The sequence below is a fragment of the Acinonyx jubatus genome, chromosome A1, assembly GCF_027475565.1.
Source record: "Acinonyx jubatus isolate Ajub_Pintada_27869175 chromosome A1, VMU_Ajub_asm_v1.0, whole genome shotgun sequence".
NCBI lineage: Eukaryota > Metazoa > Chordata > Mammalia > Carnivora > Felidae > Acinonyx > Acinonyx jubatus.
The window spans coordinates 204,727,571-204,745,942 of NC_069380.1; the positions used below are offsets into that span (position 1 = coordinate 204,727,571).

Below are 18,372 nucleotides of genomic sequence, written 5' to 3' on the forward strand. Positions count from 1 at the left end.
AACATTTTCTGGGAACAATAGCTATTTTCTTCATTTTTTTATGACACTGAGGAGGAAAAAGAAAAGACGTGACCTCACTAGATCCATAAACTTTAACCAGTCCTTGTTCGATTAGAACATCTGGAAGTGTCCAACAAGGCACCAAGGTGCTCGGACAGTTCACCTAGGACCAAATCCAAAGTGCCATTTCAGTTCACGGGAAATGGAAGGATTCAGAATGGGATGTTTAAGGGAGACAAGAGGAGTAGGGAGGGGGATAGAAGAAGGGAGAGAGAAAGCATTAGGTCTGCGAGCTAACGGGGGAAAAACCAGCTTAATTATGGAAGAAAAGACACACACATAGGATAGCTTGCACAAGCAGAGTTGCTGTGGAAGCACATTCCAGGAAAATCTTAAGAGATTACTTTAATAATAAACCATGCATTCTTCAGCAAGCCATCACGGGATTAACTACCCCTTTCCTAGGCTGGGAACACAGTCGTCAGGTTTTTTTGGGTTTTTTTTTTCTTTTTTTTCTCCTTCTCCCTCGAAGACGGGATTTGTGCAAGGGAAAGTCGTGCAAGGAACTTAGTTTTTCAAACACTGCATTAAATTTTCCTCACCTTAATTTTCTAAACATTAAATTTCAGTGGTGATAAGAAAAGACCATTGAAGCAGGGTTAACATCTGGGTGGTCTTGGGTGTGATTCTCCAGCTGGAAGGGAGTTCATTTTAGACCTACTGAAAAGTGAACAGCTTTGATGGGGCAAGAGACTGTGTTCCATCAGAGATTAAAAGGGTTAAATTTATTTTCATCCTTCTTTTTTTTCTTCTTACTGTGAGCAAGACACTGAATTACTGCCAGAAGCAGTATCAGCACCCTAGAGATATAAAAGTACTCTTCAAATCAGAGTTCTCCACTGTGGACTCAAGATTTCTCTGTAAAATGACAGGGCCGTCTATTTTAAGCTGTATGTGTGAGCCCGCAGTTCATAAACGGACCGTTTTCATCAAAGTCTTCTCTTGAAATTCCAGCTCATTGCGGATGAAATCATTTTCTTCCTCTGGTTCCTTAGACATATCCCTTCCATTTGGTAGAGCAAACATAAGTTAATATTGCTTGATAAGAGTCTTGATTTTTTAAAAAAATAGGTTTGGGGCACCTGGGTGGCTCAGTGGGTTAAGCGTCCGACTTGGGCTCAGGTCATGATCTCACGGTTTGTGAGTTTGAGCCCCGCGTCGGGCTCTATGCTTACAGCTCAGAGCCTGGAGCCTGCTTGGGATTCTGTGTCTCCCTCTCTCTCCCTGCCTCTCCCCCGCTCATGGTCTGTGTCTCTCTCTCTCAAAAATAAACATTAAAAAAATAAAAAAAAATAGGTTTGGGTGGTCACTTCTGAGTTGAGAAAGTATTACCTATTGAGTGAAAAGGGAAACCCTTTTTTTCCCCCTGAATTGCTAATGTCTCTATTTGCCTGAAATCAGCCTCATTTTTTCAGCTACTTAGGCCTTGGAGGTGAAACTATCCTTCTGGACTTCTGGGTCTTAGAAATAAAGCACTACATCCTAAAATGTACCAGAATTTAAGTTCTCTGAATAAATGTTGTAAATACTATCCTAAGATTAAAGTCTACATACTTCTTATCATTCACAGGAAGTCCTTTTTTTTTTTAATAATAGCAAACCATCTCAGCAACATTGAAAACTGTCAGCACCACCTTCCCCACCCCCGCACCCTCAGGTGTGAGGGGATGAGACAGGTGGCAGAAATAGCAGAGGCCAGGAGAGGTGGTGTTCTCCTTGTGGCAGGGTGGCGCCGCTCGGTGCCCCTGGCTCCCTGGCGGTCCCAAGCCTGACCTACTTGAGAGCAGGAAGTGCCCATCACACTGCGGCTTTACAGCTGGGCTAGGCTTGGACCACAAAATACATCCTTGGTGTCCCATGAGCCCGATTTGAACCCTCAGTTTCCAGAGGTAAGATGCAAATCCACTGTGTGTTGCTTACTCGATGAAATCAATAACCCCTTCTCGTCCAACTCATAATTTGGCACTTTCACATTTAGTACACACCGTTTCCAACCTAAAAAACAAAACAAAACAAAACAAAACAGGAACACAGACATGCTTTTCACCGGAATAATTTCATATTTCTTAAAAAGTGACAGAGTTTCTGGGGATATTGTACAATTGCTCATGATTTTAAAATATGGAGAAAATGAATTCCCAGCTTGGTAAGTTTCACCAAGATGAGAATGCCTTGTGCTGAGCACCACATTTTCAAATATGTTTCTTACGTTTCATATTTTTCATAGAGGTATAGGGACCACTGTGGAAATCAGTGCAGGAGAGTGTTCATCTTACGTGTCTGCACACAGATGCACACGCTAACGGAAATATATAATTTTTGTTGGTATCAGATGTTCAGCTTACTTAGGTTACATAGAGGCGAACGTTTTTGTTTATATCAATTTCATAGAGTATTGCTTTTATAGCTGTATATCGGGATGTCATGTCATACCTAAATACAGTATGTTTTACATGTACACACACAGATTCCCCACCAATTTAAGTGCCCCCACGGAGACCACGCCTGTAAAGGGGCTGATCACCCATTTCGCTGTAAACCGCAGATCTGCGCTGGGACCCACTGCCTCTCGCCAGGAAAGTCAGGCGTAAAGGCAGCCCTTTGTTCCACGGTCCCCAACGGGTTAGGATGACTTCGGGTGCCACATCACTGGAAGTGGCAATCCGGCCAAGGAATTTGTGAAACGAAGGTCCGGTGGATCCCACCCCTTTCCTGCGGAGTTTCCCTTTCCTGTCCTTATTTGCCCCCTCCCCTGTCCCGCGGCCCCAGCTGGGGAGGCCGGGGCTCCGGCTGCACCCTCCCTCCTCTCTGCGGCGCGGGGCTTGGGGAGGGGTGGCGCGATCGCCCCCCGCTGGCGGGGCTCGCGCGCGAGGGGAGCCGGGCGCCGTGCGTGGCCGCGGCTCGAGTTAATAAACAGTTAAGTTTGGAAGACTCAGCAGACACGTTGAGGGGGAGTTACCAAGCCCAGGCAGCAAAAACATCCCGGCGCATTCCTGGGGAGTCCTCGGCTGCCAGCATCTGATTAGAACCATATCTCGCCGGGAGTGGCCGCGCGGCTCCGAGGCTCCCGGGCCGGCGGCTATTTAAGCGCGGCCCGCCGTGTCGGCTGCGCGGCAGCCTGGAGGCTCGGCACCCGGGAGTCATGCTCGCTTCGCGGAGGCGCTAGCTGGCCGTGAGTAGCTTGCCCGGCCTTCTTCCCCGTGGCTCCATTTTTGGCGACCTCCTTCCCCTCCTTTGCTTTTCCCCCTAGGGATGCAGATCCGGGACAGTGTGTGTGTGTTGGGGGGGGGGGGGAGGGATGGAGTGGAGGGGGGGAAAGGATGGAGTGGAGGTGGGGGGGAATCTTAGAAATGAGACCGTACTTGGGGAAACGGCGGTTTTGTGGCCTGACAACCGAGGAATGCTTCCACGGAATGCATTTACCTTTGGGGTCGGGCTCCAGATGTCCAGCTTGTGACATTTAACAAGCACCTCCTTTTGTGTGTGCTTGTGTGTGCTTGTTTAAAAGCTCTGTGGGCAACCCTGGTAGGACGCTGGTGTGGCTGCTGACCGCCTAATTAACTCCTCCAAGGGTGTTTATTTTTGCCCTGTGACAAAGGCTGGGGACCTGGTTTGTACCCCCGAGAAGCTTTTTCCTGGTGACTGACAACGTTTGGCATGAAAATGTGAACTTTGTCTTACACCCGCGTTCTTAAGAAAGTATCTGCCCAAGAGACTGAACAAACTTGTTTTAAATCCCTGGAGCGTTTAAAAGGTGTTGGCCTGCTTGCTGTAAACTGGCTGGAAAGATTAAGTAAGAATTCTAGAAAAGGGGGGAAAAATGAATGGGTTAAAACCATGGAGCCCCAGTCAGCATAGCGGTTTTCATAGCATAGAGCTGACTCTGTTATTTGTTTCTGCTTCCTTTCCTCTTGACTCAATTCCTAGCCTGGAATTCAGGTCCACAGTCAGTTTCAGCAGGGAGCTGTTTGAGTCCAAAGGGAAATTTAACTGGATTAAAAGCACTTAAAGAATCTGGATGTTATCTCCACCGCATTCCCCCACCCCACCCCCACCCCCACCCCACCTTTTCCTCTTTCTTTTTGGTTTGTGTTTGGAAGGAAGAGAGGCACACTTGTAAAGTGAGAAGAGCAGAAATAAGCTTCCAGACACATGGAAAGACTTAAAAATTATGGAGGGGAGACTTCATGAATAGTAAATGTTGTTATTACACTATAAAGTGACCTAATGAAAAAATTTCTGGCTCTAATCAGGCAAAGCAGAGGAGTGGGGGAGAAGGAGGTAAGACAAAAACTAACTCAAACAGAAGTAATGGCTGAAGGAAGAAGGCAGCTACAAAAATGCCTTCAAGATGTCTGATAAGGCTCTTGGAATGGCTTTGATGGGATATATAATTGATCTTCTTTGCGGGCTGGAGGTCGACACAGGAGCATCTAGTGGCTGGTGGGGAGGGAGGAACTAGCTGGGAATGGGGGAGCATCCTAGCTACCAAATGGCTCCCCTCCACGCTCCATGACATCTCCATGCTTGCTTCGGGCACTGGCAGTCAGGCCACAATTAGGCCGCTTTTCTCTGGGCCTACTGCCCCGCCCACCCCAGGTTCTGTCCCTCACTGAAGGGAGACAGGCCTTGATGACATTGTAGGAAAGTTTATGGCCTTGAGAATTCAGAAGTTTTTGGGACTGAGCTCTCCTTAATCTTTGGGGAAGGACCTTTTTTTGTTGAAGCACTGCACATGCGGAAATAAACAGTACCACACTTAATACAACAAGGAGCGTGCAATGTAGACAGTGTCCTAGAAAAAGCGGGGAGAAGACTTAGTGGCCTTTTCCAACGTGTATTTCTGGGACTGATTACTTCTAAATTCCTAATCAGTTTCCCCCTGAGGCAGACGGGATTCTTTTTCCCATTGGTGAATAAGCTAACTTCCCCTTCCCCTTCCCACTCTCATCTCTATCCCTTCTTATCCAAATGACTGCTCTAGAAACCAGTTCTTCTTAAGCTATACCCTCCCACATTTTATTGGGCGGCTGGGACAAAGTGGTGGTAGTGGAATGTCCTCCAACTTTGAGCCAGGACACAAACGTCATTGCCGTTCTCGCCATCTTGGACACAATCGGATCTTCCCCTGAGGATGTGAGAGAGGGCAGGGAGCCATGTGTGGCCCTTGTTAAAAGCCTTGTCCAACTTGCTGAGGAAGAGTCCACATTTCCCCTCAGACTTTTTACAGATTTTAGATTCAACTAAAAGTCCAAATTCCTATGGATTAGGTTTATTTGGTGCCTTGTTCCACGAGGTTGAGTGGATCTTTGTCTCCTTGTTTGAGTTGAAGAGAATTGCTCTTAAGACACTTGTTGGCATGAGGTGGTACCGGGACCTCTGGAAGCTTCTGGCCAGGTGGGCTGGGGGCGATATTTATTGGCCTGCTTGGTCATGCCTCAATTATCTGAAGATTAAGAGAGTAGGAAGATATAGGCCAGCAGGGGGCTTTGTGGATACGTGGGCTCTTGGTGGCACAGCAAACATATCCTGCTTTGTTTCTAATTCTACCCTAAGCCTAAACTTGCTCCCACTGATATTTTTTTACCTGAATGGTTTTGAAGGCTCCATGTGTTTCTCTCCTTCAATCTCTCCTGCCCGGAGGATGTAACTAATGTCAAGGACAAGCGGAGGTGCTGAAATACTGGAGAAGCCTACTGAAGACTGAGCTCTCCAGTGTGCTCAGTTGCCCTAATGGTTATCACAGCACACCTCCCTAGGTGGAAAAGCTTGAAAACTCACTGGTTGGGGAGTTTCGGCTCACAGATCCAACGTATCAGGTTTTCTGTCCTCCAAACGGAATCAGAACGAGAACTACCCTGGCAATCTGAGACACCTGAGTCACAGGATGTGCTCTTTTAAAATTCTCTCTGGTGCTGTGTGTCATTCTCGACTTGAAGCCGTGCCACTGAGTGGCACGGAGGTAGGCCAGAGTCACCTTGTGGTGAACTAGCTGTACCGTTGGTTAGGTGTGGTTGGTGGGAACCTAACTCATGGGAACGGAGCCTGACGGGATTGCATGAATCAGGAGGCAAGTGAGCAGTCAAGTTTCCTCCTCCACAAAAAGCTGCTACTTTCTAATGAGGAGGGCAAGGCAGGCCGAGAATGGACACTGAGGACTAGAAGTCATGCCAGTTTCTGCCTCCCACCCAGGACAGTCAGGTAGTGGGTTGAGAGCGTGGGTTCTGGGATCCTGCTGCCTTGGTTCAGATCCCAGCCACACCACTGTTGCTTAAGTGACCTTGGGCAACTTGCGTAACCTCTCTGTACTTAAGCTTTCTTATCTGGAGAGAATAAGAGTACCTACCCCAAGCTTGTTGGGAGGAGCGTGAGTCTAATATGCTCAGAATACTTTTTTTAAATGTTTATTTATTTATTTTTGAGAGAGAGAGAGAGAGAGAGAGCACGAGCAGGGAAGGGACAGAAAGAGAGGGAGACAGAGAATCCCAAGCAGGCTCCATGCTGTCAGCACAGTGCCTGACTCGGGGCTTGAACTCATGAGCCATGAGATCATGACCTAAGCCGAAATCAAGAGTCAGACGCTTAACCCACAGAGCCACCCAGATGCCCCTATGCATAGAATACTTTATTCTGTTTGACTTAGAAATGTGTTTTATTTATTTATTTATTTATTTAGCCCACTGAACCACTGAATTATGTGTCTTTGTGAAAACTGAAGGCAGAGGGGGGAAATGTCTCCATCAAAATAGGGCGCTGCTCATCAACCTGGAAAACGTGAATCATTCAAGCACTTCATATTAACAAAGCCATGCGTCTGCTGTGCTCACGCGAGGCTAGAACAGACAGGGAGTTACTCTCCGTTCTTTGCCTGGAAGCCTGCAGTTTGGTTTGGTCAAGCTGACCTCCTCTGGTCTCGCTGAAGTCTCCACCCCCTCTCAGCCTCCCTGCGGAGAAAGAGCAGTTCTTCCCCAAGTCAGCATGAAACTAGAAGGAAGTGGGAAAGGAGGGACCACCCATACTACACTGAGTGACTAGGCTAGAAATAAAGTCTTCCAAGTGCGTGCGGCCCCATCCTATCCTTGCCCACATAGCTGGGCAGGTTGCCATGGTTACTCCCCTTCCTGCATCCTTCTACCCTGGAAGGAAGCCTGCCACTCCAGGGCAAGCAAAATCTGAACAAATTGCTTCCTGGTCTAAAAATGGAAGTTGCTTTTTTATTGGTAGCCTCCTGTCTACCTACCTCACCCTTTTCCTCTTCTAAACTTATTTTAATCTTACCACTTAATTGGCTAAGTCTCACTAATTCTTACGTCATCAAGGTGGCCAAACCTTAAGCTTTACAAAATTTCAGGAACATGGGAGCTATTGGCTCAGTATTGAAGAAACCTGGCAATTTTTCTCTGCTACCATAATTTATACAAGCTAGCTGAGGCAAGTGACCTTTAACTGCCTTACGCCAGCAAGAATTCTGAATGACCTGAGCAAGCAGAGTGGTCGGTTATAAGGAAATTACCAGAAGGCAGAATGAGGAAGCGTGAGGGCTGTCACTTAGATTTTTAGGAAACCACAAAGTAAGGGAGCAGGTGGCATAGGGACTAGGAATCCTGGCAGAGTGAGATTTAAAACACTATTCAACCTGGAAGACTTTTGGGTGAGGGATATGTGCTTTAACAGTTTCTCTGAGTAAACAGCTGTCCTATCTCTCTCTAGCAATGTGATGCAAAGAGTCTGTTACTCTGAAATAGACTTCGGTCTCTGTGTGATAGAGGAAATGCATAAGCTCTCATTTAAAAAATAAAATGCATTCTGTCTTCCAAGATTGGACACTTAGTTGCCTTGGTGTGTATTTCACAGCTAGAGAGAATTCATCTAAGATAGTAGTTCTCAGAGTGTGGTCCCCAGACTTCAACATTGGCATCATCTGGGAACTTGTTAGACATGCAAATTCTTGGTCTCCATCCCAAATCCACTGAGCCAAATTCTAGCGGTAGGTTTCATCCAGTGGTATTTCAACCAGCCCTCTGCGTGAATCTAAGAGTAACTTTCACAATTCATTTGTTTTATAATCCACTTGTTCAGTGGAAAGCATAACAAAGTATTTGGGTTCCTACAGTCATGGAAATAACAAGCAAAGCACTTAAACATAGCTCAGTTTAACCGAATCTTAGGATGCAAAAAGATGAAAAAGGACAGACCTTGACATTTTTCCTACTGTCTCAATTATTGCTGTCTCGATCCTAGGAAAACCGATATACTCCTTAGTTTTATATATCACCTCACTTCCAAATCCTTTCTCCACTTTTGGGTTTTTTTAAGGTCATAATTAATCTCCATTTATTAGGAGACTGTCCCAGTTACTTCTTTTAAAAAAGATTCTAGTAAACTAGATCATTACCCTTGAACCAGATGGTTTTCTCTAACCTATAAAACTTTTTATTTTGTTTTTTATGCAATGCCGAGAGTGCAGATGAAGGCCTCTCCAAATTGGTAAATGAATCTACTGCACTTAGTTTTTATAGAGCTTTATGGTTTATAAAGTACCATTCCATTCTCCCATTTAACTTTCACTTCAAATAACTTACCATAGAAAAAATGTCTCCATTTCTTAGCTCAGATCTGATCAGTGCAGATCAACTTGTCCTAGGTCCTACCTACCATTAAAGGGGAAAGCCAGGATTCAAACATGATTTGAATCTTGGTGTTTCTTTAGTAAGTACCTATTATGTTAATTATGTTGCTAGCCTGACAATGAAAGAACTCCTAGGGAGTGGAAATCTAGAAGAAAGTCTGTACCTCCTGAAGCAAAGGCCGCGGACTCTGGATCTGCATTGCGGTGGCAGCTGCACCATTTCTTAGGCACGCTGCTCACGTCTTTGACCCTTGGGTGTTGCCTCACCCACTCTGCAAAACAGTCCTAAGAATGCCTGATGTTAATCAGAGAGTGATGTTGAGCAGAGATCACACCTTAGACTGAAAAATACAAGGGTGTGATCTAAAATTAGAGAATTGGAACCCTGGTTTCGAGAAGGTGGCACATGATTAGTGGGTAAGAGCTTGGATTATGAACGGCAAATGACTGGGACCACCAGTCGCTTTGCCATTGAAGACAAGAGATATCATGTCTGAGCTTTGTTTTCTCCATCAGTAGAATAGGTGGCCCCAAAGTTAAAGGTGAACCCATTAAAAAAAAAAAAAAAACTTTCTCAGAGCCGTTGTGTCCGCAGCACCCCTACTCTAGAACCAAAATTCTCGGTACAACAACTAAGCTGATATTTGGAAAATGTTCTTGCTTTCGTTGTTTGTGAACTTTAAGCAAGCTAAAATCTAGAGACGAATTTCCGCTGAAAATTAGGAGACCTTCCTTCTTGCACACCTTGAAACTATAAAATGTGAGGGTCAAGCAGGAGAATGTGGCGATGCTTCATAAACCAGTACAGGCACGCAAATATTAACTCTTAAGGTACCACTTAAATCTCATCCGGGCAGGACAATTCAGTCCTCCTAAGGTCTAGAGTTCATTCATACTCAGAGAACTGGACAGTGATGAACAGCTTCACTAAATGTGTCCATATTGGATATAGCTGCCCTCCTTGTTCTAAACATTTCACACAAATGACCTCACTGATTTTTCATATTTTATGTGTCCTATTAGGGGCCCAAGGCCTATTTTAATCTTCTAGAATATGTCACACAGATGTTAAAGTGTTTTTATTACCATTTCTTTATCATATGCTTGAGCATTTGTCAGTGGTCTAGGATAGTTGTAGGAAGAATGCTGAGTTATATGAAGAATTGGGCTTCGGGGCGCAATGTTAATCCAGATGGGAAACATATAATTGACCTCTAGATCAGAGGGTCAGAGTGGGAATGGTACACATAGTAGTTGCTCAAATGTCTGTTCTTTAAAAGAAAGTCTCAGATGTGCTTTAATTACATTAACACTGGGCGGTGGTAGTGGTATTTTTGGTTGTGTGTGTGTGTGTGTGTGTGTGTGTGTGTGTGTTTTAACCTTTCCTTCTAAAGTTAAACATCTTAATTGCAATCCTATTTTTTAAGTAGAAGACAAATATGTAACTGATAGAATAGGCTCTTCTATCCGCATCTGGTTGATAATGAGATTTCATATCGATTTCTGCTTGGAGCAAGGCTCAGCTATAACTGAAGATTTTGGAAAAACTCATAGACTTGAATTGAAAAGGTCATTTTATTCGGTGTCCAGGCTGCCTTCTGAAGGGTATCCTGATGCATGGATGCTTGCTTAACTGCCTGCTAACTTGTTCTTTGGGATTTCTGACTTATGCTGCTCGTCTAAAGTTCTCAGTGACTAAAAGTTGGCTGTAATTGAAAGGTGGATGATAATATTTACCCGACACCTGCTAGCAGACATATAAGTGCCAACAATTGCTGCCTATAAGAAATTTAGAAAAAAAAAATGGCATCTACTCAACTAACCCGTGGTTTTATTATAATTAAGTGACACAGGTAGGGTCCAGAGAAAGAAAAGGCCACCAGTGTGGTAATGGACTTGGCTTTTAAAGGAATGGTGGAAGTCAGAAGAAAAACACATCTTTGGCAGAAGCACGTAAGCAAATTGTGCAGGTGTATGTCCAAAGATACAGACTGGCCAGTGTGACCAAGAGAAAGTACAGATGGCAGAAAGAGAAGCGATGGGTTTGGAAAGGAGAGATGGATTGTGCTGAGACTTGGATGTAAGGACAAGAACTTAAATCTGTATTTGTTATGCAGTAGATCTCTTTGTTAAATCAGGAAAAGAAAATGCTGACTCAGATAAATTAACCTAGCTATATTGGTCGTATGAATTTGAGCAGAGATGGTTTAGCGGTTAAAGAAAAACCTGTATTTCATGAAAAATCAGCAAAGTAGAGAAAACGTCCGCCAAATCAAATATTAAGGAGCAAACGGAAGTTATGCGTTACCCCTAATGTTTTAAGTGCCCTGCTTTTTACCACACTGTGTGGGGCCTCAAAAAGTAGGAGCTGACTTAAAAATTTCATTGAGTTGGAGAAAGAGTTCTACATGAATCAGAGGGCAACAATAGGTCATGGCAAGTGTATAAAAGCGGTCCGCTGGTGAGAGGTCAGGGAAGACTCCCCTAAGGCAACACACCTTGAGTGGACTTTGAATGACAGGCAGAAATTCATGCAGGTGAAGGCAGTAAGTATTACAGATGAGGAAGGCAACACAGGAAGGCACAGTGTGTGTGTGTGTGTGTGTGTGTGTGTGTGTGTCTGTCCAGGGCAAATGGAAAAGATTAGCCTCTCTAGGGAACAGGTCTCTGTCTCTGTCTCTCTAAAGATACATTGATAGATAGATAGATAGATAGATAGATAGATAGACAGACAGATAGATAGACGTGATTAGTACAAAAGCAGGAAGGCCATGAGGTCCGATAAAGTATTACCACAAGAATTCAGCCATAAAAGTAGGTCACTTACAACTAGTGCCTTACGACTTAGATTTTCATGGGACCCTTTTGAGAAGGTGAAGGAAAAATTCATCCCACAAAGAGTTTCTTTACTTTATGTATTCTAAATATATTAAAAAGTACCTATGTTATATGTACAGAAAATAGCAAAATAACACCGTGATATGAGTTGGCTAATTGTGAGGGGCAAGATACGTGATATAAAGAAGTATAGCTCTTTTGGAAACAGGAACTTGGGGGTGGCAATGAGGCAAGATTAGGGAGGAATACTGAAAATAATTTTTTGAAATTTTTTGATGGGGAGGGAGGGGGGTATGGACATAAAGGGTAGTTATAGAAAATAGAGGGCCAAAAGTTTGCCTGATTCGGTAGACATGTGAACAGTCCAAGATAAATCTTAGCTTTGTTCTAAACTACAGACCGTACTGCGAATAGATCTTTTAGGTAAATCCAAGTACCAGATAAATTCTGTAGCTCTGTTTCCAGAGAGCGTATAGAGATACAAATATTCAACTTTCTTTATGAAAACCCTTTAAGAGAAACAATGGAGGAAACTGTGTTCTGTTTTAGGATTTGGACCCTTATACTTTATGCAGCCAACACTTGTTTAAGGGCATACTATTGCAGTGGTTATAAAGTCCAAATTTTTAAAGACTGACATTGACCAGGGGTTATCAGATACTCCCTTTGTAGTGCTCTTGTAACCAGACTATGCCGCTTAAATAACCAAAGCTATTTTGGGGGGTGGCCCTGGTTATATTTTCATAATACTGCTTCATTAAAATCTGTAAGTCAGTAGTGTTGCCTGATCTGAAAGTGACACCATTGAACTCAGAAAATCTGATAATTAGGAGTTTGCTTCTAGAATACAGAGGCTCATGTCATCTCTGAATCGCTTGCTTTTCTGAATGACAAAGCTGAATGCCAAGTGAGCATAGTGTTTCTTTCTGGTGTTTATGAAAATAATGTTGATTCAGAAATTTGGGTAACTTTTTAGGAAACATCGCTGACATTCTTTTTTTTAAGTTTACTTATTTATTGAGAGAGAGAGGCTGCATGCACGAGTGGGGGAGGGGCAGAGAGAGAAGGAGAGAGAACCCCAAGCAGAATCTGCACTGTCAACCCATGACTCAGGGCTTGAACCCATGAACCGTGAGATCATGACCTAAGCTGAAATCAAGAGTCAAATACTTAACAGACTGAGCCACCCAGGTGCCCTCTGACATTCTTTAATAACCTAGTGTATCACAAGATTCTTTCCTCCCACTGTTTTTGTCACACAGATGCTCTTCCAGATTGTAATACGGTTGTAGGAGACTCTCAAACATTGAATGTAAATATCCTCTATCTAATTAGTGGTTTAAGTAAATGTCATAATTTGAAAACCGCGTGTCGAAGACGATAATTAAGCCCTTAAGATGAAATTTGCATCTTTCCATGGTTGATATGAAGAAAGCAGTTTATGTGGGATTCCTTGAAGTAGTATTAATTTTGCTCTTACAAAACATTATTAATGGCAGTGAGACTTTCTACCTTCATCAGAAGCATTTCCTCTAAAAAACTTACCACGAGATAGAGAGCAAACTGAGGATTGATGGGCAGAAGTGGGGATGAGGGTGACCTAAATGGGTGATGGATATTAAGGAGGGCACTTGTCCTATTGAGCACTCGGTGTTATATGTAAGTGATGGATCACTGAATTCTACTCCGAAAACCAATATTACGCTATATGTTGAATAACTAGAATTTAAAGAAAGAATTGAAGAATAAAAATAAATAAATAAATAAACAAATAAATAAAATAAAATAAAAAATAAAAAACTTGGCACCAGTTGTTTACTAACACTTGCTTGTTCTCTGTATCGTAAGGCCCTTGAGAACAGAGACCACATCTGTTTCATCAGAGTCTGTATAGCACAGCACAGTGCTTGGCACCCAGTAGGTGTTCAATAACCAATAACCAGATGGCCAAGTGAATGAATGGCAAGTTACTCTCACTTGCATTATTGATTGTAAATTATTATAGAGTGAGCAAAATGAGAAATTTCAGCTCGCCTTACCATCTACTGGTATGAGTAAGACAGTTCTGAGTCTTTTTTTTTTTTTTAACTTTAAGGTTATTTATAATGAGCAACATCCATGTGTTCCTCTAGTTTATATCTGCTCAGGGCCTGAGAAAGGCAGACAAGCTGTTACTGAAATTCTTCAGATGGTATGGTCTTTTCAAGTCCTTGGGTTAACTCCTACCAATGGAGTATTCATCATGGCTCATACATGGATCTTACTCGATAGGTATTATTATCACCTGGCCAATAATTATCATAGTGGTGAATAGTTTTCAACCTGATAACTTCTCCCAAGGATGACTTCTTATTCTCCTTCTGTTTCTTCTTTTTAAAGTGGCTAGGAAACTGTTTCCTAAAAAAAACTAATAAAACTTGAGGAAATAGATGAAACCTTTGGCTCAGCGCTGGATAATTAACGTTATCCCTTTGACTTACACAATTTCTGCCAAAATCAAAAGAAGCCTGGTTTTTTAGTTGGCATATGCTGCTGTAATGTAGGTAAAAATGTGATATCCATTAGGCTCTTTAAACTGCTTAAATTGGGTTGCCAATTAATTACTGTTGCACAGACCCCACTGGATCCAAGGAAAACCAGTCAAAAAACCAACAATAGACCATATACTGATCAAGTTTTAAAAATCCCATCATAAAAGAATTTCTTTAAGCCCTAGTGACTATTTGATTCAAACCTTACTGTTCATTTTTTAATACATCGGGAGTGTTTCTCGATAACTTTATATAACCAAGTATCAATGAATGACGTCTAAGTCAATAATGGCAGGCAGGGTTCTATGTTTCAGATGTGCGCATGTTCACTTTGTAGTTTCTCTTAGCTTTTGAGTTTAATTTCACATGACTTCTAGCAAGTGCTCACGATTCTGTCTCTAGCCCAAGGTAGACTATAGATTTATCTACATTATAAATATTGCTGTCTGACAAATTAGCTCATCTCTAAGGAATTTAATTTTTAAAATGCAGTAAGGCACTGTCACCCTGATATCACTATTTTAAATGCATAAGAAGCAATCTGTCTCTCATTCTACTTGCCCCTTCTTCACCAGCATTTCCTTAGTATTGACCTTTCTAGTCTTCTCAAGTTATGTGCAACGCATATATAAAATGGGAAAGTGCTGTATATTCTGCTTCATACGAGGAGCTATAATGATGTGACTGTTAGTCAGTAGCTGCCTTTTCTAAAGGATGTTCCTTTAGGTGCTCACATTTCAAAGTACCATTCACTTACATAAGCTTTTAGCAAACTGGCATTATGGGAATTCTATTTTTAGGATAAAATGGATCTTAGAATGAAGGTTATAAGACAAAATGGCCTTTGATTCTTTTTTTAAAGCCACCTTTGGGACACTTGGTTCATATGAAGTTTGAGGGTCACTGTGCATGATAGCTTGGCAAGATGGGATAACCTTGGATCTGACATTTGAGATTGTTAGACCTTAACCTTTCAATTAAAAGGCTTTGTTTCCAAAAGATTAGCCAAGTATTTAAATGAAAAAAAAAATGGCAGCGTTAAATCACTCAAAATGGCAAGTTCACGCAACTATCATACTACAAAGCTGTGTGACCCTTTGAAGCCATGGCTCCATATTCAGACTCGTCACCTCCCCAACCTCCACACCATTGCTCAAAACCTCAAAGTCTTTTCAGTACTGTCTAGACAAAATATACTCCTGAAAATTCATTCTAATCCAGTTTGACCCACCTTTTAACCTTTTTTCCTCCTATCACCCAGCACGGGTCTTGTATTCTAATGAAGCTGACATAAATATCCTTTGCTCACTGCTATCAATTTCTCTTTCCTGAAAAGTGTTTTCTGGATCGTTCACATTCCTCCAATCTGAAGAACTAGCTTAATTCCTTTTCTTGTATACTTCTAAAACAAAAGAAGTTGAGAGCATACATATTAGACCTGTGTGGTTTTTAGTAGGTTCATGGACTTTTTTAAAGATTTTTTTTTTAAGTGTCTATTTATTTTTGAGAGAGAAAGAAAGAGAGCGTGCTAGTGGGGACAGGGCAGAGAGGGGCAGATGGAGGGACCCAGAGCAGGCTCTGCATGCTGACAGCAGAGAGCCCCATGCTGGGCTCCAACTCCAGGACCGGTGAGACCATGACCTGAGGTACCCAGGTGCCCTGTTGACTTTTGCATTTCACCTTCTCTTCTGTCAAGTAGGGATGATGATCCTTCCCCCATAGCACTAAACGACAGTCTTAGCATCACAGCTGGCGTATAATAAACATCCAATAAACTTAACTTAAAAATATGGCATTATACCTTCTGTGTCTCTAAGAAACCTGTTTAAGCCATCACTGATCCTGCACTTTCTATCCACTCTGCTCTCTCTTTTCCGGGACATTTATCACCTTCTGAAAGACTGTAATCCATTTATGTGTTTCCCTGCTAGAAGGTAAACCCTATAAAGGAATAGATTCTTATTTTGCTCACTGACATATCCCAAGCTGCAGAAGAGTACCTGGCACATAGTAGGGGCATAGATTTATTACATTAATTAGCTTCATTCAGGGGTAAACTTTGTTTTCAGTCTCTAAACTGCAGTGGTTTTGAGCAGAGATTAGTCGCCAAACCCCATATGCTTTGAAAAAAAAAAAAAGAAGAATTAAAATTTTTAAAGCTGTCAGTATTTGAAAGCTTTTTTATTCCTTTTAAGGTAATTTTTTAATCCTTTTAAGGACATTTCTTAAATGGAGGTGCAAACGTAGAATGAAACTTTGGGTAGGAAATCTCGACACTGGAGAGATCAACCCTCAGAAAGAAATTTTAATCACATCCGCTTCTGATAATTAGCCCTAAGAGTAGAACTTTGCTTATTTTAGTGGGACTAAGAAAACTTAATCCCTTAATGTTGTTTCTCTTACTATATTTTTTGGCAAAACTCATTATCTATGTGCTTCTATAGTTTGTTAAGGAGTACATCCTAGTTTAAAAAAAAACACACATTACAGCTATAAACATTCCTAATTCAGCTTTTGCCGCACTAGAAGCCACCTATGGGGTATAGAAAGGCTTGATCATTAGTTTTTTGAGGATTTGTTTTAACCTCCTTGTCTACAATATTGAGTCTTTTTAATAAAGATTGGATTAGGAACTTAATAGTGGCTTTCAAAGAAGACTTGTCTTTGCATAGGGCTATCGAGTTCAGCTAAGGAAACGAATGATCTAATTACATTCTGTGATGCTAAAAATGCCTACATTATAAGACTAGAAATTAGCAGATTCCACCGTGCATCTGTCTAAACTTCAAGGACCAGATCAAGTTACATTTATTTAATGACCGTAATAGGGACAATAAAGAGAGGGTACACAGGGAACACCTATCTAATCACCTATATCTATCCCATGTTTTCCGTAAGTATTCAAGTATCAGTTACTTAGCAAGCACAGAATTTTCCAGTAGGTCATTACTAGTTCAGGGACTAGACAAGATTGCTCTAAAAGCTATGAAACATGTTGCTTAAATGGTACATTTTTTATGAACCAGGAACACTTCCTTTATAGTGAGTCACTGATGCTGACGTTCCTGTGTAGGCTAACCAGAAGCCTTTTTGTAGTTCAATAAAAATATGAATATATCATAATGGGCCAGGAGGTCTCAGTGGAAGCTCAGCAAAGTGGCACGTGATAAGCAACAATTGCTACTAGTACATCTTACGCTAAACTATAGACCCACACGGCACCATCATGTTTTATCATCTTCCAAAAACCCAATGGGGATGGTGTGCATCCATCCTCTTTTTTTGGGGGTGCATCCATCCTCTTTTTTTAAGAGGCCGGGAGAAGAAAAAACTCTCATTCCATCCGCTTATTCTGGGAAAGGCTCCTGTGGTAAGTCAGATTTTGTTTTGTTTTGTTTTGTTTTACCAACTTCTTGTTTTAAAGCAAAGGCTTGCCATTAAGGGATACATGTGTCCCTGAGTGCTAGGCAGGTTTACAAGTGATAACCTAATGCAAAGGAAGAATACGTGACACAGTTTCAAGCCAAAGCTCTGATAAATAGAAAACAATATACTTCAAAAAATTGTAGTGCAACTGTTAGACAATTGTAATCTCACTATTAAGTCGTATTTATTTAACATGAAATGAGTAAACAGTTACCCAGCATTAGATTCATACGAAAGCTGTCTGCAGCTGGAGATGATTTTGAATAACAGATTTTAAAGGGCACAGACATAGATCCAATAAGTGAGACTTTATAGTCTAGAAAACCAGAAAAACTACATTGTGGAGGTGTATAAATTTATCGTTTTAAGTTAAGCCCTTTTAGGGAAGTAACAGTTCCTTTGGAACCATATGAGTTGATGATTTGTTTAGTTAATTCATTTCCTTTTAAAATGTACTAACTGAGTTGCTTCTCAGACTAGCAGTATAGGTTTATAAGAAGCAGCATATTACATTCACTGTTACTTCACAAAAATATACAGTTAAGACACCAATTATTTCTTCAGTCTTATAGAATAATAACTAGATCAGAAGTAAAACAAACAAACAAAATTATATTGTGCTTGGGGAAAAAATAGCATTTTTCTAGGCTCCTCAAAGTCCATGGTTGATGCCACCTCAGGAGCTTATCTTAAAAAGAAAAAAAAAAAGTAAATGAAATATTTAAGACTTAAACCTTTGAAAGTGTTGTCTAATGACACAACCAGGATAATTTTCTTAAGTATCTTGCTTTTATGCGGCTGGTACAAATTTGATTTTTTTGTCCTCTCTCCCAGCCCTGGAATGATTTCAGTGTCAGAAGAGATGATATAAGAAAACAACCCACTAGA

The 18,372-nt window shown here is 41.8% G+C and overlaps 1 protein-coding gene across 8 annotated transcripts in view; it reads left to right on the top strand.

The window, feature by feature from the left end:
• DAB2 (DAB adaptor protein 2) overlaps positions 1-18,372 on the top strand; it is a 68,786-nt gene that overhangs the window by 14,609 nt on the left and 35,805 nt on the right. The window contains exon 1 of one of the 8 annotated variants that reach the window (XM_027075779.2): positions 2,748-3,232. The exons of 3 other annotated variants lie outside the window; for them this stretch is intronic. The gene's annotated coding sequence lies outside the window, so the exon portion shown is untranslated. Of the gene's footprint in view, positions 1-2,747; positions 3,233-18,372 lie in introns of those variants that run through there. 4 more of the 8 variants (XM_027075778.2, XM_027075773.2, XM_053201269.1 and 1 more) reach the window with 4 other exon arrangements.